This window comes from Musca autumnalis, unplaced genomic scaffold (assembly GCF_047663935.1).
Source record: "Musca autumnalis isolate F117 unplaced genomic scaffold, ASM4766393v1 scaffold_1, whole genome shotgun sequence".
Taxonomy (NCBI): Eukaryota; Metazoa; Arthropoda; class Insecta; order Diptera; family Muscidae; genus Musca; species Musca autumnalis.
In genome coordinates, this window is record NW_027411644.1 from 160111425 (window position 1) to 160130796 (window position 19372).

Genomic DNA, 19372 nt, shown 5'->3' on the forward strand with positions numbered 1-19372 from the left:
TTGTTTAACCGCTACATTATTGAAATTTTTACCAATTTCACACAAAAGTTTCAGTCCATTTAACCCGGTAAGTATTATCTGATCTTCACGTTGGTTTGTACGCTTCTCCTTCATCACAAACTTTGTTTAAAATTTTGTGGGTTATTATTTTGACCTACAGAGCCGCTACAAAATTGGTTAACATTTTGTTTTTGGTCCATTTCATCCCCTGAACATTTCACGATCATCATCAAAAACTAATCATTTCTATTCTGGCCCGAACCCAATCTCCTTAAAAAAATTGTTACATAATTGCGGCCTTAAGCTTGTTTACAATTTTTAATGGACGGACACACATCGCTAAATCGCTTTATCTCGTCGAGATATGAATTTTGGCATACCAACTAAGGGGTCTAGGACGAATATTTCGTGATGTTACATATTAGAGAGACAATATGTAGCATGGGATAAAAATGTGGTTCTCTACACAGAACCCAATATATATTAGGCAGTAGGCCCGTTATCTAGCAAACACTTTATTGCAATTTAAATCAGAGGAAAGGTCAGTAGCTTTTTTCCATATGTAGGCTATTTTGCGAAATATATATGTCCTCAAGGAATTAAAATATCGACCAAAAATAAAATTTGTATATTTTTCAACCGCTTAAGAATATCAGATCATCTTTCAAAATTGTAGGCATCTTTTTCGACCTATACTCTTACCCGTTGCAAAATTTCGTTACTATTAATGTATAATTGCGACTTCTAGCGAGTTTATTGTTACACTACAAACAAATAACGGGATATATTAGGCTGTAACTCTTTTATCTGATCATGTACACCAACATAATTGGCATCAATTGAAAGGTCAAGCGTTTCACTTTCAAGTATATCTCACTTGTCCGGAATGTCACTTCCAGGAATTAAGATATAAGCTGTATATTAAAATTTTTCACAATTTTCACACAAAAGTTTTGGTCCATTTAACCCTCTAAATATTATCCGATCGCCATCTCAAATTGCAAGCTTCTCCTTTGTGATATACTCTTACCTTATTTAAAATTACGCGTTGATCGGACTATTATTGAGACCTACAGAGGCGCTACAAAATTGGATAGATATTATGTTTTTGGTCCATTTCACCCGCTAAATATTTCACGATCATCACCAATAAGAATAGGGATCTATTCCGATCTGAACCCGACCTCCATACAAAATTTCGTGACGATCGGTCCATAATTGCGGCCTGGAGCGTGTTTACAATTTATAATGGACAGACGGACGGACGGACGGACGGACTGACGGACGGACACACATCTCAAAATCGCTTTATCTCGTCGAGATATGAAGATTGGTATACCAAATTGGGGGTCTCTGACGAATATTTCGCGGTGTTACATGAATTTTTACCAAAACAAACTTATAATACCCTTTTCCACATTGTGGTATAGGGTATAAAAACACAGAATTATAAGGCAAATTAACAACTTACAATATTGGGTTTAAGAAGCGGTACATTAATTATATAAAGAATAAAACATAAAAAACATAACACAACTCCATAACTTGATCTAATATTATCGGTGTCTTCTTTCAAATTGTTGTTCTCTTTAGGTTCTGTTGTATTCTTAAGCTATCAATAAGTAATCTCTTTTTCTCATTCCTCTCTTTTACACCTGGAAAGTTTCTGCGGATTCTGAAACTACAATGTTCATAGATGAGAAAAATCAAAAAACTAAAAAAAATCGCCAGAGCGCTTTTTAAATAAATCGCGATTCAAGTTGACATTTTAAGGACTTTTAGGTTTTCGCGATTTTGCTTGGAAACCGCAAGTCCTTACTAAATGGGACTAAAGAAAGATATGAAGATATAAAAAATCTCTACAAGATTGATTTTTCTCTTCCCAGGTGTAAGCACATTCCATTTAAATTTGATTCAATATTAGAACCGATTTTCGGTATTTCGAAGGTTTCAGCAACATTATCAAACCGAAATGGATGAAACTTGGTCTTTAGTCTTGGATGGTGGTGTAAAATACTCCAGAAGAGAATTATCAGTAAGCTTTTCGTTTCATATAGCCCCCACAGAACGGTATCCCCGAGTTTCGGTGTTTTGAAGGTTGTGCCCTCAATATCCCACCGAAATTTGGTATTTAGTCTTCGTTGTGGTAACAAAATCTTCCACCTTAAATCTGTTGGTATTCGTCCACGTTTCCATATAGCCCCCATGGAAAGGTACCCCCCGCTTTTCGGTATTTTGTAAGTTTTAGGTACATAGTTCAACGGAAATGACTGAAATTTATTATTCGCTAATGGTACAAATCATTATTACATGTAGAAGACATCCCTTGCAAAAAATCAGACAGAAAATGTCCAGGTTTCAGTATAGCCTCCATGTTAGGGTAGCCCACATTTAAGATATTTTGAAGATTTTAATCACATTGTTCTATAGAATTGCCTGTTAATTGGATTTTTTTGTTGCCAAAGGAGATAATATTTACTCGCAAAAAACTATACATATATCTAGGGTTAAGTCCAGCCCCCACGAACCGGTATTGCCCAATGTTATGTATTTCTAGGATTTTTTTTTATCAAATTTTCGAACCGAGATTGCTGTAATTTTATATTGTGTGTTTTCAGAGGATATAAAATCTCAATTCGGAAAATTGTAAATATTGGTCCATGTTTTGGAAAAAAAGATGACGACCCATATAATCTCTTTTAAATGGGTTATCAGCAGTTAGGAAATTCTACTTCTGGAAGGAACAAGAGGCAAACGAAAGGAAACTAATTGTTCATAGCGTTTAAAATTTCGGCCCGCGCGAACTATACGCCGTTCTTACTTGTTCCTTCGTTCTTAATACATCCGAAAGGTTATAATTAAATGAATCCTTCAGTTCGCCATTCTTTTGTGTTTTCGTGCATCTTCAATGTTCTGATCTTTGGAGTTGAAATATACAAAAATCTCATTTTTTGGTGGATGAACTACCTACATATATAGTTATGGAACAAAACAAAACTTCGGTAAACAAGAACTGGCAGCTATGGTTAGCATGCCCACTTTAGACGCTGTATGTCTGAAGTTGATTTGTGGGGCGGATAACTTCAAAATTTTTTAGCTTTGCAAAAAACTCTTAGCATATTATTTTCCTCAATTTTATGATAATTTTTAGTTCAGACTGTGATAGTTTTTCCTAATTTCAAATATAAAATCCGTTACTATTGTAAGTTTTTCTATAATAAGTATAAATTCATCTTTGTATTTTTTCAAACTGGAATTTTCCTCTTGCGAAAGGTTCATGTCCAGGTGTAGTGATGCCGTAGGTGGTAGCCTAACACCTACCTTCTGATTAGAACATTTCTAATTTATATATAACCCATTATCATTGCAAAAGTCCATGTTTGTTTGCAAGTACGAACCACCCTCACTATGCCAACATGAAAAGAAAGTTAACGACATTTTTGCGAGCACGATTTCTAACTGGAATTACTATAGCGCCCTCTTTAGCAACAGTTGAACACTAACACTAGTAATAAAACAGTTATGTGTGGATAATACAGTTCAAAAAGGAAAACAGTTAGTTGTTGGTAATGCAGTGCCAATTCAACCAACCACCTTTAGTTTCAACATTCAACCCTTAATGTTAACATACTGTTAATATTAAAAATTACTGTTAAGATAATGTTCATAAAGTAATCTATACTTATAAAAGAGTTCAGTAATGATGACTCACTGACTCACTGACTCACTGACTGACTGACTGATAATCAACGCCCAGACTAAACGGCTAAAGCTAGAATCTTGAAATTTTGGGTGAGGGTCACTCTTGGTCCGAAGGTGTCGGATAAGGCTGGATTTTTGGAAATTCGAACTAGAACTGTACTAAAAGTACTAAAAGGTACTAAATATGGTACCCTTTGTATTAGGCAAACGCGTAGAGCTAGAATTCTGAAATTTGGAATGAGGTTCACTGATGGAGAGTTAGAAAGGTGTACCAAATGGTTTTTGGAAATTCGAACTATAAGTGTACGAAAAGTACTAAAAGTTACTAAATTTAGTACTATTTGGTATTACGTGAACGGATAGATCTAAAATCTTGAAATTTGGAATGAAAATCAAGGTTTAGAAGATGAGTTGATATAAGGAGGTGGTTTTGAAAATGTGTACTCATGTGTACGAATAGTACTAAATGGTACAAAATTTGGTACAATTTGAATTTGGGCGAACCGATAAAGTTGGAATTCTGAAATTTGGAATTACTATTACTGTTGGAGCGTAGGTTTGAGATATGGAGGTAGTTTTCGAAATTCGTACATATGGGTACGAAAGGTACTAAATAGTACCAAATAAGGTACAATTTGGATTTGGGGGAACGGATGGAGCTGGAATCCTGAAATTTGGAATTAGGATTACAGTCGGGGTGTAGGATAGAGGTATTTTGGAAATTCGTACTTTTGGGTACGAAAAGTACTAAATGGTACCAAATTTGGTACAATATGAATTTAAGTGATCGGATAGAGCTGGAATAGTGAAATTTGGAATTAAGATTACTATTGGAGTGTGGGATTGGGATACTTTTGGAAATTCGTACTTATGGCAACGAAAAGTACTAAATGGTACCAAATTTGGTACAATTTGGATTTGGGTGATCAGATACATTTGGAATCCTGAAATTCGAAATTAAGATTGCTTTTGGAGTGCTGGATAGAGGTAGGTTTGGAAATTCGGACCTATGGGAACAAAAAGTACTAAATAGTACTAAATTTGGTACAATTTGGATTACGGTAATCTGATGCAGCTGTAATTCTGAAATTTGGAATTAAGATTACTGTTGGCGTGTAGGATTGAGGTAGTTGTGGATATTCGTACTCTTGGGTACGAATAGTACTAAATAGTACCAAATTTGGTACAATTTGGATTTGGGTGAACATATATAGCTGAAATTCCGAGATTTGGAATAAGGAGTACTATTGGAGTGTAGGATTGATAAAGTTTTGGAAATTTGTAGTTATGGGTAGGAAAAGTACTAAATAGTACTAAATTTGGTACAATTTGGATTTCAGTGATAGGATACATTTGGAATCGTGAAATTCGGAATTAAAATTGATATTGGAGTGTTGATAGAGGTAGGTTTAGAAATTCGTACTATGGATACGAATAGTACTAAATGGTACCAAATTTGGATTTGAGTTATCGGATGTATCTGGAATTCTGAAATTCGGAATTAAGCTTATTGTTTGAACATAGCACTTGAAAATTTGTACTTATGTATGTGTACGAAAAGTACTAAATGGTACCAAATCTGGTACAATTTGGATTTGGGTGAACATATATAGCTGGAATCCCGAGATTCGGAATAAGGATTACTGTTGGTAAGTAGGATTGATGAAGTTTTTGAAATTTTTAGTTATGGGTACGATAAGTACTAAATGGTACCAAATTGTAATTTATGTGATCCTGAAATTCGGAATTACGATTACTGTTGGAGTGTTGAAAGAGGAAGGTTTGGAAATTCGTACTTTGGATACGAAAAGTACTAAATGGTATCGAATTTGGTACAATTTGGATTACGGTGATTGGATGCAGCTGTAATCCTTAAATTTTGGAATTAAGATTACTGTTGGCTTGTAGGATTGAGGTAGTTCTACAAATTCGTACTCATGGGTACGAAAGTACTAAATGGTACCAAATTTGGTACAAATTTGGAACGGATATAGCTGGAAACCCGAGATTTGGAATAAGGAGTACTGTTGGAGTGTATAAATAAATAAATAAATTTGGATTTGAGCGAACGGATACATTTGGAATCGTGAAATTCGGAATTAAAATTGATGTTGGAGTGTTGATAGAGGTAGTTTTAGAAATTCGTACTATGGATACGAATAGTACTAAATGGTACCAAATTTGGATTTGAGTTATCGGATATATCTGGAATCCTGAAATTCGGAATTAAGCTTATTGTTTGAACATAGCACTGAGGTAGTTTTGAAAATTTGTACTTATGGGTACGAAAAGTACTAAATGGTACTAAATTTGGTACAATTTGGATTTCGGTGATCTGATGTAGCTGCCATCCTCAAGTTTGGAATTAAAATACCTGTTGAATTGTAGGATTGATAACATTTTGGAAATTTTTAGTTATGGGTAGGAAAAGTACTAAATAGTACTAAATTTTGTACAATTTGGATTTGAGCGAACGGATAGAGTTGGAATCAAGAAATTTGGAATTAAGATTACTGTTGGAGTGTAGGATTGAGATATGGAAGTAGTTTTTGAAATTCGTACTTATGAGTACGAAAAGTACTAAATTTGGTACAATTTGGATTAGAGCGAAAGGCTAGAGCTGGAATCTTGACGTTTGGAATTAAGATTACTGTTGGGGTGTAGGATTGAAGAAGTTTTGGAAATTCGTACTTATATGTACGAAAACTATTAAACGGTACTAAATTTGGTACAACTTGGATTTGAGCGAACGGGTAGAGCTAGAATCAAGAAATTTGGAATTAATATTACTGTTGGAGTGTAGGATTGAGATATGGAAGTAGTTTTGGAAATTCGTACTTATGAGTACGAAAAGTACTAAATTTGGTTCAATTTGGATTTGAGCGAACGGCTAGAGCTGGAATCTTGAAGTTTGGAATTAAGATTACTGTTGGGGTGTAGGATTGAGAAAGTTTTGGTGATTCGTACTTATATGTACGAAAAGTACTAAACGGTACTATATTTGGTACAACTTAGATTTGAGCGAACGATTAGAGCTAGAATCTTGAATTTTGGAGTTAATATTACTGTTGGGGTTAGTTTTGGAAATGCGTACTTAGTTTTGGAAATGCGTACTTATGCTTACAAAAAGTACTACATTTTGTACAATTAGGATTTGGGTGAAATTATAGCGTTCGAATCCTAATTTGTGGAATTAGGTACACTTAGGGGTACGAAATGGTTCCATGTATGGTACAATTTTGTATTGGATGAACGGATAGATCTGGATTCATGAAATTTGGAATTAAGATTACTGTTACCATTTGCTTATAACGTCCGATTTAAGAAATATGTGCCATAAATATACGAAAAGTTGTAAATAAGGATTTGGTACAATTTGTTATTGTGTAAAGGGAATTTTGAAATAATAGGAGGAGGTTCGTATTTATCTATTTACATGTAAACTACTAAATAGTTCTATAATTGGTTCTGGGGGAACAGATAGTGGTGGAAATGAGGATGGCGGTTGTTGGGTTAGGCCGTATTTGCGCTGAGAACCTCAATTAAACTATTTCAAAAAATGTGGATTGCTCTTGATGTGTAGGCGTGACGAAAATCGAACAAAAGTGGTACTTATTAGTACACAAAATGTTTCCACCATTCTATATTATATATTGTTTATTTGTTTTGTATATTTAACGCATACGAAGTAGCGGGCACTTTGCTAGTGGTGATATAAAATAATAAGGACAGTAGTGCGATTATCTATAATTGAAAAGTGTACATTTCATTTAAATTTTTAACGATTTTCATAGGAAACCACTAAAAGTTAGAGAATAAGACCTATCCCTTCTATTGATAAATATACGGGGTTCGGATTTTTGTGGGACTTCGTTCAAAATTGAATAAAACAACAACATATTGTTTAGAAATATTTATAGGCTATAGTTGGTTGAATTAATCAATTTCTTTGCATTTTACCAACAAACATTTGTTACAGCTTACAGAGCTTATATCGAGTTATGGAACTCCTACGGATAAACATATCTCAGGTCATATCACTCATTTACTCAACGAGTGACTCATCTCAAAAAATCCAGTTTCGAGAAAAATAACTTAATAAGATTATTATTCAAAAAATTAAATAGATACTTGGACCGTATTTTGCAATCATCTAGCCAGATATCAGATCTAAACTTTTGTGCAAAATCGAAAATGATCTTAAGTATTTTTTAAGCAAATAAGATGTAACTCGTTTAGTTTTAGAGATATCAGCATAAACATTTGACGCAAGATAAAGTAGAAGTCGTAGAAAAAAATAGAAATTTCTAACTCAGAAAAGTAATTTTTTGAGTCATGCCACTGTTTTAGTAAATGAGGACATCATAAGCTCTTTTTAGTCTATATTAAGTGAAGGAATAAGCAGAAGGTAATAGACACGACCAGAGGATTAGGCTTTCTAAAATAATTGGGTCATTGAAAAGTACTACTAAAAATCATTATATGTCGACGGCTGCTGGTGACAGATCGTTTGAGAGACATTGTGGTATTGGTAGAGGGGAATTCGATTATATGCAATGAATAACGAAAAATTGAGGAGTTTGATAGCATTGGTGTTCAAAGCTTTGTTCCAGAAAGTCACAACTATTTTCACCTTTTTTGCAACTTTTTGCAAAAAAGCCTTCCTGGGGCTGTATCGGATAACTCCTTCCAGTACCCCCCTCACCTATTACAATCCTATTACAATGTTATAATGTTTTTCCTACTATTTAAAGGATCTGATCTGTTCATAGCATATTTTGCTACACCACTTCTGTTACTGCTTTTATACCCTCACTCTTTAGACTAACGAAGGTATATATGGTAACATGGGGCGCCTTCGCCACGTTTTTATTCAAAATGTTCTCGTATAGACACCGTTGAAGTTTTGTTTTTTATTTTTGGTAAAAATATTAGAATAACTTGATTATAAGTCTTCATATAGAAATGTTAGAAAAAAGTGGCGAAGCCTCCCCACCCATGGGGCAGCTTCGCCATCGATATGGTACATTCTCCAACGGACTCTAAAAGTGTAATTTACCATACTGTTTCCTTAAATATCAACATATTACGAAAAAGGAACATGTTTTCTGTTAAATGATCAAAATGATTCTAAAATTCACAAAAAGAACCAGATTCTAGTATTTAATTGAACTGGGAGCCTTTTTTTACTAAAACAAGATACGTTTAGGATAATATTTGATTTTAACTTCATATAATAGTGTGGTGTATCTGTGGCATAAAGAATTTAAATTAAACATGACAAATTTCTGACATTAACCCATCACACTCCTACCATGGCGTAGGCGCCCCACCCCCTGCATATTTCATAACATTAATATATTGACATTTGTAATTGTTTTTTTCATGCGAATTACTGGGATTTATATTATTCAGTAGTTGTCTTCTAACGGTATAAAATATGTTTTTGATATCACAAAAAGTAAATAAGATATCGCAAAACATACCTTCCATAATTATTTTTCCAAACACCCTAAAAACACAAAACCGCTTGCGTCCGCTATCCTGCTTATGCCACAACTGCCAACTTTTGAGAGATGATAGATCCTAATTAAACTCACAATTTTGCCTTTAACGTATTTTTTCTAGCACTTATGGTTTACGATAAAATCGGCGCTGGCGTAGCCGCCCCATGTTACCATATATACACTTTCAAACGGGCAAAATGTGTCTCATCGAAATTATGGTTTTAGGCCCCATTTATGTTTATCCGAAATCCGTTTCAGACAATTTGGAGCCGATTTAGCAATGTGCTCCCGTCTGTCTGTCTATCTGCCTGGCTGGGTCGCACGATAACTCTTGAACGGGCCAACCGATTTAGTCAAAAATTTGGCCATCGTAATATATTGTCCGAAGTAAGTAGTATTTGGAGAAGGTTTCTAGGAGGAACAAAAACTGACACCATAGATAGTAAATCTGCTGAATCAATTTTGGAATTAAGCAAATCAAAAAAAAAAAAAACATGCGGACTGCAACTTTCTACGACATTTTAAAGCTTTAATCCAAGTGAAAGATATCTAGATCTGTATGATGGCATTGAGATAGGAAATAAGTCTTTTAGAGTAAACTTATTTTGAATTCTTTCTACACTAGGGCTATGATTTTTTAAAACCTTGTATCCCGGAATGATATTTTGATGAGTTTTTACCTAAGATTGCATAAAACCTTAATTATAAAGTGATTCGATAAAAAAAAAGCTTCCGCACAAAAAGCTTTTAAGGTTTTTATTTTTCACTGAAAATAACCAAAATTACATAAATGTTTGTTTCTCACTAAATTTATCGTCGTTCTATAACATATAAATCATTTAATATTATATATAACATTAGTTCATATATCATAAAAATTAAAAGTGGTTTGTGCGGGACCTTATTTGAAATTTAAATGGAATAAAGGTTATGTTAGTCATTAATAGACAAAAAGCCATTCATTCGTGCAACAGGAAATAATTATTTGAAAAAAAACGTCTTCATTTCATAGAATTTTTTCAACAAAAATTTTTTGAAAGTGATTTGTGCGGAACCCTTTCTTATAATAAAATGGAATGAATGTTGTTTTAGGTACAGGAAATCATTTTTGAGAATAAATGCCAAAAACGTCATAACCCTATTCTACACGTGATTTATGAACGTTACTTTGAGGATCCCAAACAATTGAATACTCGAGTTTTGATCTAACAAATGATGTATAAATCAGCATAGTGGTATTTGGACCTGAAAATTCAACACCACTTTATAAGCTTCTGGAATAATATTATCTATATGAAGGACAAGGATGTGTCAAAAATAATGCCTAAATCACGAATAGAATTTAGGGTTGTAAGAACGTGATCCCCTATATTAAATGATGATTGAATGGGATTGAGTAGTCTACAATAAGACACATGAAAGCATTTAGATAGATTCAGTTTTAAATGGTTCAAATCACTTCGCAGACTGCTAATATCATGCAATGAATGCACTTTGCAGAAAAAATTTAGATCATCTGCATATAAAAGCAATTTGGAACTTACAAATCACGATGATATATCGTTTATAAAAAGATTAAAAAGAAGGGGCCCAAGAATACTACAATGTGGCACAACTTTATCAAACGCCTTGCTCAGGTCTGTACAAATAACTTCAACTTGGCTACCGGATTCAAAAGCTGACAAACACAATGTCTTTTAGAACAGCTATATCTCAAGAATGGTTCGTTTTAGAAAAATATTATAGAGAGCACATATCTAGAGTACTTTACCATCTACAGCAAAGACTCAATGCATTCAAAGAATCTAAAAACTTACGAAGAACCTAAATTTTGACCTTTGAATAACTTTTTCACGCATGGTATCGATGAGGACTTTCACGACATTGCTTCTAAATCAGCTTTGTGGGATTTTTTCAATGTCTATTTTAACTGGATTAATAGGAAATTGATAAATACGAATAAATAAAACACGGGTAAAGTGAACCCTTACAATTTCCATTTACCGTCGATTGTCGACAATAATTTCGTTAACTAGAGTTGGGAAATATATGTAGATCCTAGTTCATTGTCCTAGTTTCAAAAAGTACGAGTGACGTCATGCACACTGACGTATGAAATTAAATTTTTTCATACAAACGATGCGATCGATCGTTTAATTGAACTAGATTGGCACAACTCTAGAAATGTCGGAAAACTGCTAGATTTGTATGAATTGAAAAAAGTCAATGTACTTAAATTTAAGGAAAAAAAAACTTGTCTTATTAACTTGCCATAGTCAAAGCTGCTACATAACTTTTACAAATAGCATATTTGGTCTATAACACCGTCTAATTATTATGAATTGAAAAAATTTTTATATCAAATTAATGCTAATTTATGTCTCATGGCTTTGTGGATTTCCATAGTAGCAAGAATTTCTTGCATTTCACTTCTACAAAAAGATAAAGCAACATAAGAAGCAACAATGTTGCATTGGTAAGAATGAAATACTGCAAAAACATGAATTGGCTAAGGCCATAAAACTGTCTGGAAGTTTTTTTTTTCATAATTATGTTAAGCTCAATGTCGTTGGTTTTGCCACACATCTATGACTAATATTAGCACTGTTGTAGGCGAAAATAGTAAAAGAAAAAAAAAAAACGCAAGGAAGATGGATAGGAGCAGCAGTTGTAAGACCAAATACCTTTTTATTAGGAGATCTAATACTCCAGATATTCACGAACGTTAATGCATTTTTATACCCTCCACCATATTATGGAGGGTACATTTAAGTTTGTCATTCCGTTTGTAACACATCGCAATATTCATCGGAGACCCTATAAAGTATATATACAATCTTGATCAGGGTAAAATTCTATGTTGATATAACCATATCCGTCCGTCTGTTGAAATCAATATAGAGCTCGCAATTTTAAAGATAGCTTTGTAATTTGGTATACAGGTTTCTATTACCCCTAGGATGTTTGATATTGCAAATGGGCTATATCGGTCCACGTTTTGATATAGCTCCCATAGAACGGTACCACCTGATTTTGAAGGTTTTAGCCTCATTATCAATTCGAAATGGCCGAAATTTGCTACTTAGTCGTCGTTGAGGGTATAAAAATTGTCCTTAGAAATTTGTCGGTATAGGTCCACGCCTTCATATAGCACCAATAGAACTGTGCCTCCCGATTTCCGGTATTTTGAAGGCCTTGGCCTCAATATTCCACGGAAATGGCTGAAATTTGGTAAGTAGTCTTCGTTGTGGGTATACAAATTTCCCCCAGAATTATGTCGGTACAGGTCCACGCCTTACTATAGCCCCCATAGAACGGTACCTCCCGATTTTCGGTATTTTGAAGGCCTTGGCCTTAATTTTCCACTGAAATGGCTGAAATTTGGTATTTAATCTTCGTTGTGGGTATACAACTTTCCCCCAGAAATTTGTCGGTACAGGTCCACGCCTTCCTATATTCCCCATATCCCCATAGAACGGTACCTCCCGATTCGTCGGTATAGGAACATGTTTCGATGTAGCCCCCATAGAACGGTACCTCCCGATTTTCGAAATTCTGAAGGTTGTGACGTCAATATCCCACCGAAAGGACTGAAATTTTTCATTTAGTCTTCAATGGGGTTATAAAGTTTTCCAGAAGATAATTATCAGTATATTTCCACGTCTTCCTATAAGCGTACCTCTTGATTTTCAGTATTTTGAAGGTTTAAGCTACATTATATTAACGAAATTTCGGAAATTTGTTATTTAGCCTTCTTTCCACAAGAAAGTTGTCGGTACAGATTGACGTTGTTATACATATAGTCCATAGAACGGTACCCGAATTTCGAATTTCGATATTTTGAAGGTTAGCCACATTGTTTTACGGATGTTGCTGAAATTTGGTATTTAGTCTTCTTCATAAAGGAAAGGAAACTAATTGTTCCATTTAACTTCAATACAACTCGGTGTAGAGAGTTCCGCCAGGTCGAACTAAACGCCGTTCTTACTTGTTTGTTTGTACTTCTTAGTAGTAATGGACAAGTTTTCTTGATATGCACAAAAATGTACATATGTACTTCAAGGGTAAATACATACATACATATGAATTTGAAACTCTACATTTATTCTCTACACTTCCCATCAAAGCAATTTCAATAGGCACAGATGGAAAAAATATCAATGAGTCTACCGCCACTTTACGCCTTCAAATATGGGTGATATTTATGCATGCCTCCAATGTAAATGTAATCAAAATCATTTTTGTTGACTGTGATACAATTATCGTTAGTTAAGGTGTGACAAGAGAATTGTTGTTATTCACCCCTACGGACACTGTCCGACGAATAAATAAATGAATTGAGGCGTAATAACAATAGAAATGAAATGACCGCAAAAATTACTTTAACACCCCATTGTTATTTGTTGAAATGCAAAACAATTTTATATACGTGCATACTTAGATTACATACATATATTAAAGAATTTTCGTTGGATATTTAACAGCTAACCAATCAGATGTAATAGAAACAAAATCAAATATAAAATTTAGGATGAAGACGTGCGCATATGTTGGTTTTATATTTTAGAAATTGAAAAGTAAAAAAAAAAAATACTTCCGCCATTATTAAAATTGAAAGATTAATTTGGAACATTTAACAAGTAAAAACGTATCAGTTGTATCAGAAATCGTCTACCGGATATAAAACCAAAATCCTTTTCCCCAAAAATTATATATTTATACAGTTTTCAGAATTTTGCGGCTCTTTTTGGGCGTATGAACTGGCCGATAAAAATATGGGTTTGAATTAAAGCTCAAAGGTGTCGCCGAGGAGTTACCTGAAGGAGGGTACCAACATAGTCCATTTTGGAAGTGGATCTTATTGTGGGTGTCTTCCCTTTCGACAGATATCGCACTATTATGACAACACAACAAGATAATACCGCTGTAAATAGGAACACAAGAAGAAGGTTCGATAAACTTTTCCAAAGAATACTCGAGTAGATCTTAAACTGCACTTATATAAAAATGTTGAACTCTTGCCAGGGAGGCATCCTAAGAGGTGGACCGAAAATCGAAATGAACGAAATTTGGACAAAATATTACGAGATCCAAAGTTTTAAACTTTTTTGGGGTAGGTACCCGAAGGAATTGAGTTGTAAGCACCATATTCGAACTTTATCTAAGTTTCACAGAAATATTACTATATGCAATGTTTGGAGCAATATCCGGTTCGAAAGCTGTCGTGCACACCAGCGTGTACTGCGTTCGGACCATTTTCTCAGAAAGTATGGACTTGCTCCTGAATAAAAACTTGAACCGCCGTTAAGGTGGCAGCGAATAAAAACTGTTGCAAAAAATCAAAGTTATTCGAAAGCAGGCCTCATGCTGCACATTTCAGGAAATGTGCACTGATATGGACCATATTCGATGCTTATCTACGTCTGATAGAATTTGAACTTTTGTTGGTACCCGAGGCAGTGGACCAATATGACATATCTTCAAACTTCCTCCAAGCTGCCAGACATAGCTAAACTCTAAGTCAATATAACCATCTTCGACTGACCGTCCGTCCTTCTGTTGAAATCAAGATACAGCTCGCAATTTTTAAGATAGAGCTTTGTAATTTGATATAGAAGTTCCTATTACTCCTAGCATATTTGGTATTGCAAATGCTCTATATCGGTCCACGTGTTGATATAGCCCCCATAGAACGGTTTTCGGTATTTTGAAGATTTTAGCTTTATTATCATACCGAAATGGCTGAAATTTGGTACTTAGTCTTCCAGAAATTTGTCAGTATAGGTCCACGCCATCCTATAGCCCCCATAAAACGGTACCTCCCGATTTTCGGTATTTTGAAATTTGTGGCCACAATAATCCACCGAAATGGTTGAAATTTGGTATTTGATCTTCATTTGGAGTATTAAACGTTCCGTATGAAATTTGCCTTCGTATAGCCCCCATAGAACCGTACCTCCCGATTTTCGGTATTTTGAAGGTTGTGGCCACAATAATAAACCGAAATGGCTGAAATTTGGTCTTCATTTGGGATATTACACGTTCCATATGAAATGTGTCGGTATAGGTCCATGACCTCATATAGCCCCCGTAGAACGTACCTCCCAATTTTCGGTGTTTTGAAGGTTGAGGCCTCAATATTCCTCAGAAATGGCTGAAATTAAGTATATGGTGTTCATTTGGGGTATTAAACGATCCATATGAAATGTGTCGGTATAGGTCCACGCCTTCATATAGACCCCTAGAACGTACCTCCCGATTTTCGGTGTTTTAAAGGTTGTGGCCTCAATATTCCTCAGAAATGGCTGACATTTGGTATTTGGTCTTCATTTGGAGTAATCCACCGAAATGGCTGTTATTTGGTATTTGGTCTTCATTTGAGGTATTAAACGTTCCATATGAAATTTGTCGGTATAGGTCCAACCATAGAACGGTACCGCCCAAAAAACGAAATACACCCGTCGTTCCTTTTGGGGATATACATATCTCGTAATAACTTTCTGAGTCGATTTATGCATGTCCGTCCGTCTGTCCATGTATTTTTGTTCGCAACGTACAGGTCGCATTTTTTGTCCGATTCAGGTTGGGGACTATAATTTGTTTAGCCATAGGAAGAACGCTATCGCTTTTGGTGAAAATCGGTTCAGATTTGGATATAGCTCCCATATATATATTCGCCCGATTTCACGTATTTGCTACGTCTGATTTTGATGAAATTTTGAGTGTGTGACTCAATTCGGTCTATTTTCGGACGATTTCACGTATTTTCTGTACCAAACACGCTATATATGTACGATTGCGATTAAATTTGGAATGTATGACTGAATTTGGTCTAGAAATAAATGTGCTAAATTATATCGAAATCGGTTCAGATTTGTATATAGCTCCCATATATTTTCGGCCGATATCACGTATTTTCTGTACCAAACACGCTATATACATATGTCCGATTTCAATGAAATTTGGAATGTGTGACTGAAATCGGTTTAGAAATAAATGTGCCAATTTGGTTCAGATTTGGATATAGCTCCCATATATATTTTACATATTCACAGTGGTGTAGGGTATCATATAGTCGGCCCCGCCCGACTTTGATCCTTTCCTTACTGGTTTTTGTTTGTTTTGCCTTATTAAGGCGAAGGTCATTTTAAAGTGATATTTAAATTAATTGTCTTTCGAGTTGAGCTGTTTAGACATAAGAGGTACATTGAAAAATTAGAAATCCACCGAAGTCCCACACATTCAAAAATTATGCTATATTTCACGGGTGGTTAAATCCGATCATCAGGCAATGCCATTTTTAGTGTGTTGACGAAGGCTAAGTTTGGTAACCAGTATTTATATCACAAATTATTCGAAAATTGTAGATTCGAATTATTTATTTTATTTTAATGCCAGTTATTTAATTCCAAACTTTTCCTATAGTCCGACTTATGACAACCCTATTTTTCAATGCTTATTACAAATACTACGGCAGCTTTATTCCACCGTTATTAGTATCTGTCCTTCTGTATCAGAAGATTTTTTTTATCGTCAATCTTTGTCAACGGAAGCTTGACAAGTTGATGGTGGCTTAGAACGCTAAGACGCCGGAAATCGTTGATTTTGAACCAACGTACATAAGTCTTCATTGTACTAATGAAGAAGTATCATTGAGATTCATAAAAGAACTTTTGTTATTGTTTCATAGTATTAATGTGAAAGATTCATAGTACTGATATAATTGTAACTTCTAACTACTATATCATTGCATAATTGGGGAAATTTTATTGGAATAATGAAGAAACTTATTATTGTTATTTAATGAAACTTTTCATTTATTCAATGAACAGGTCAGCGGTTCTGAAAGTTGTGACGTCAATATCCCACCGAAAGACTGAATTTTGTTATTTAGTCTCCCATTGGGTTATAAAGTATTCCAGAAGAGTATTATCAGTATAGATCCGCGGGTTCATGTACACACCCCCAATAGAAGCGTACTTCTTGATTTTCGGTATTGTGAAGGTTTAACCGAAATATCGGAAATTTTGTATTTAATCTTGTTTGAGTCTAAAAACTTTCCGCCAGAAATTTTGTAGGTATATATCGACGTTTTGATATTGCCCCAATGCACGATGGGGCCAATAGCAGGTTTTCGAGGCAAAAAGTCAATTTTTGAAGTGAACAATTTGGAAAAAATTTTAACGGATTTCGATTGCCAACACTCTGAATCACTAAAAATAAAAAAATAAATCAATCTGGTAACATCACATAGCGACATACTGATCTGGCAATGGTGACATATTTCCTTATGCACCATTTTCTGACATTCATCATAAATAAGTAGTGAAAGCAATTTAAGCGCCAAAAAGAACATTTAAACATTTTTATATTTTTTAAAAATGGAAAGATCATCAATGGGTATGTAAAATAAGATAGTGTTAACAAATAATAAAAATGTTATGTGTGGTAAATGTATTTTTGAGTTAAGATGTGATGTCTTTTTTGGAGTATTTTGCTTTGTTATCCATGTGTTCTCTGGAGTATAACTTTTGAGATCTAGGTAGATCTAGGGTATTATATATATGAGGTGAAAGGTATTAATGTGTACTATCATTTTGTGAAAAAATTAGCTGCGCCCATCTGCGCCTTTTCATAAAAATCTGATTTCAGATGTCGTAATACTTAAAAATATGGACATTTTTATGTGGAGAATAATCGGATACCCATTAAGGTCATCAATTGGATTTCGGAAAAAATTAATAGACGTATTGGCGACAACCAAATGGTGAAACTAAAAAAGGCAATTAATATAGCCTGGACGCTCCTTAAACAGAAGTTGTTTAAATATGGCCGGAAAAAGGACCTTTTTCTAAAAAATTATCGAGTCTGGTTATCTACTGAGACCATTTTTAAACTAGTAGATAATGATGTTGTGAGGAAAAAAGGTCGTCCAAATGTTGGATATAGTGAGCTGTTGCTTCATGCCGCTTCTGTTGCTTCCAATAAAGTAAAAGAAACTGATTTAAATTTCATTCTTAAGGAAGCTGCTTCGTCTCCATCTCACCCAATTAAAATGAGAAAAAATTAGTTCTAACGAAAAATTGTCATTGCCCCTGCCACCTGAAGAAGCTTTTAAAAACAAAATTGCACTAAATTTTAAAGGAATTGGATGCATATTCTGGCTTGGGTGGATTGAAAGAATGACGTCGGGGTTCAACGGTTATATGGGAGCTATAATTATATCTGAAACAGAACATATAATTTCAAAGACATCGCAGACAAACTTTGGCTTTTGTGGCGGAATCTTAGTCGATTTCTACTAAATTTGGAACCTCTTTTTAATAACTTAGAACAAACCACAGACAAAACCATGAAATTTTAACATATGTATATAGGGGAGCTATATCTATATCCGAACCAATTTCAATATAACTTGACAAACTTATTTGTAGTCCGAATTCCGTAACATTTTCCAAATGTTATTGTAATTTGATGGAATATGCATGCTTGGTCAATCATTTGCCTGGAATCGGGCGAAAATATATATGGGAGCTATATCCAATTCTGAACCGATTTCAATATGATTTGCCAAAAATGTTTCTAGACCAAAATCTGCACACATTTCAAATTTCATCAAGATTGGACATACATAGCGGGATTGGTGCACCAAATACCTAAAATCGGGCGAAAATATATATGGGAGCAATATCAAAATCTGAACCGATTTCAATATAACTAGGCAAACTTATTTGTAGTCCTAATTCCGTGGTATTTTCCAAATCGCATAAAAATTGGGCAGAATTTGCGTGTTTGGTCCATCAATTGCTTCAAATCGGGCGAACATATATACGGGAGCTATATGTATATATGCCAAATTTGGCATATTAGTTTCTAAGCCCATTATAAACATCTGTACAAAATTTTGAAGGTCTAGCGTGGCCCAGTGATTTGTTGCCTCGAAAACCTGTCGTTGGCCCCATCGTGCAATGGAGCGGTACCTCCTGAACTTCGTTATTTTGAAGGTTAGCTACATTATTTTACCGAATTTGCTGAAATTTGGTATTTAGTCTTCTTCATAAACGAAAGGAAACTAATTGTTCCATTTTTCTTCAATACAAGTCGTGGTGGAGGCCACCGACGTAGATAGGGGGCAGGCGCCCCCCACCCAAGATGGTACTTTT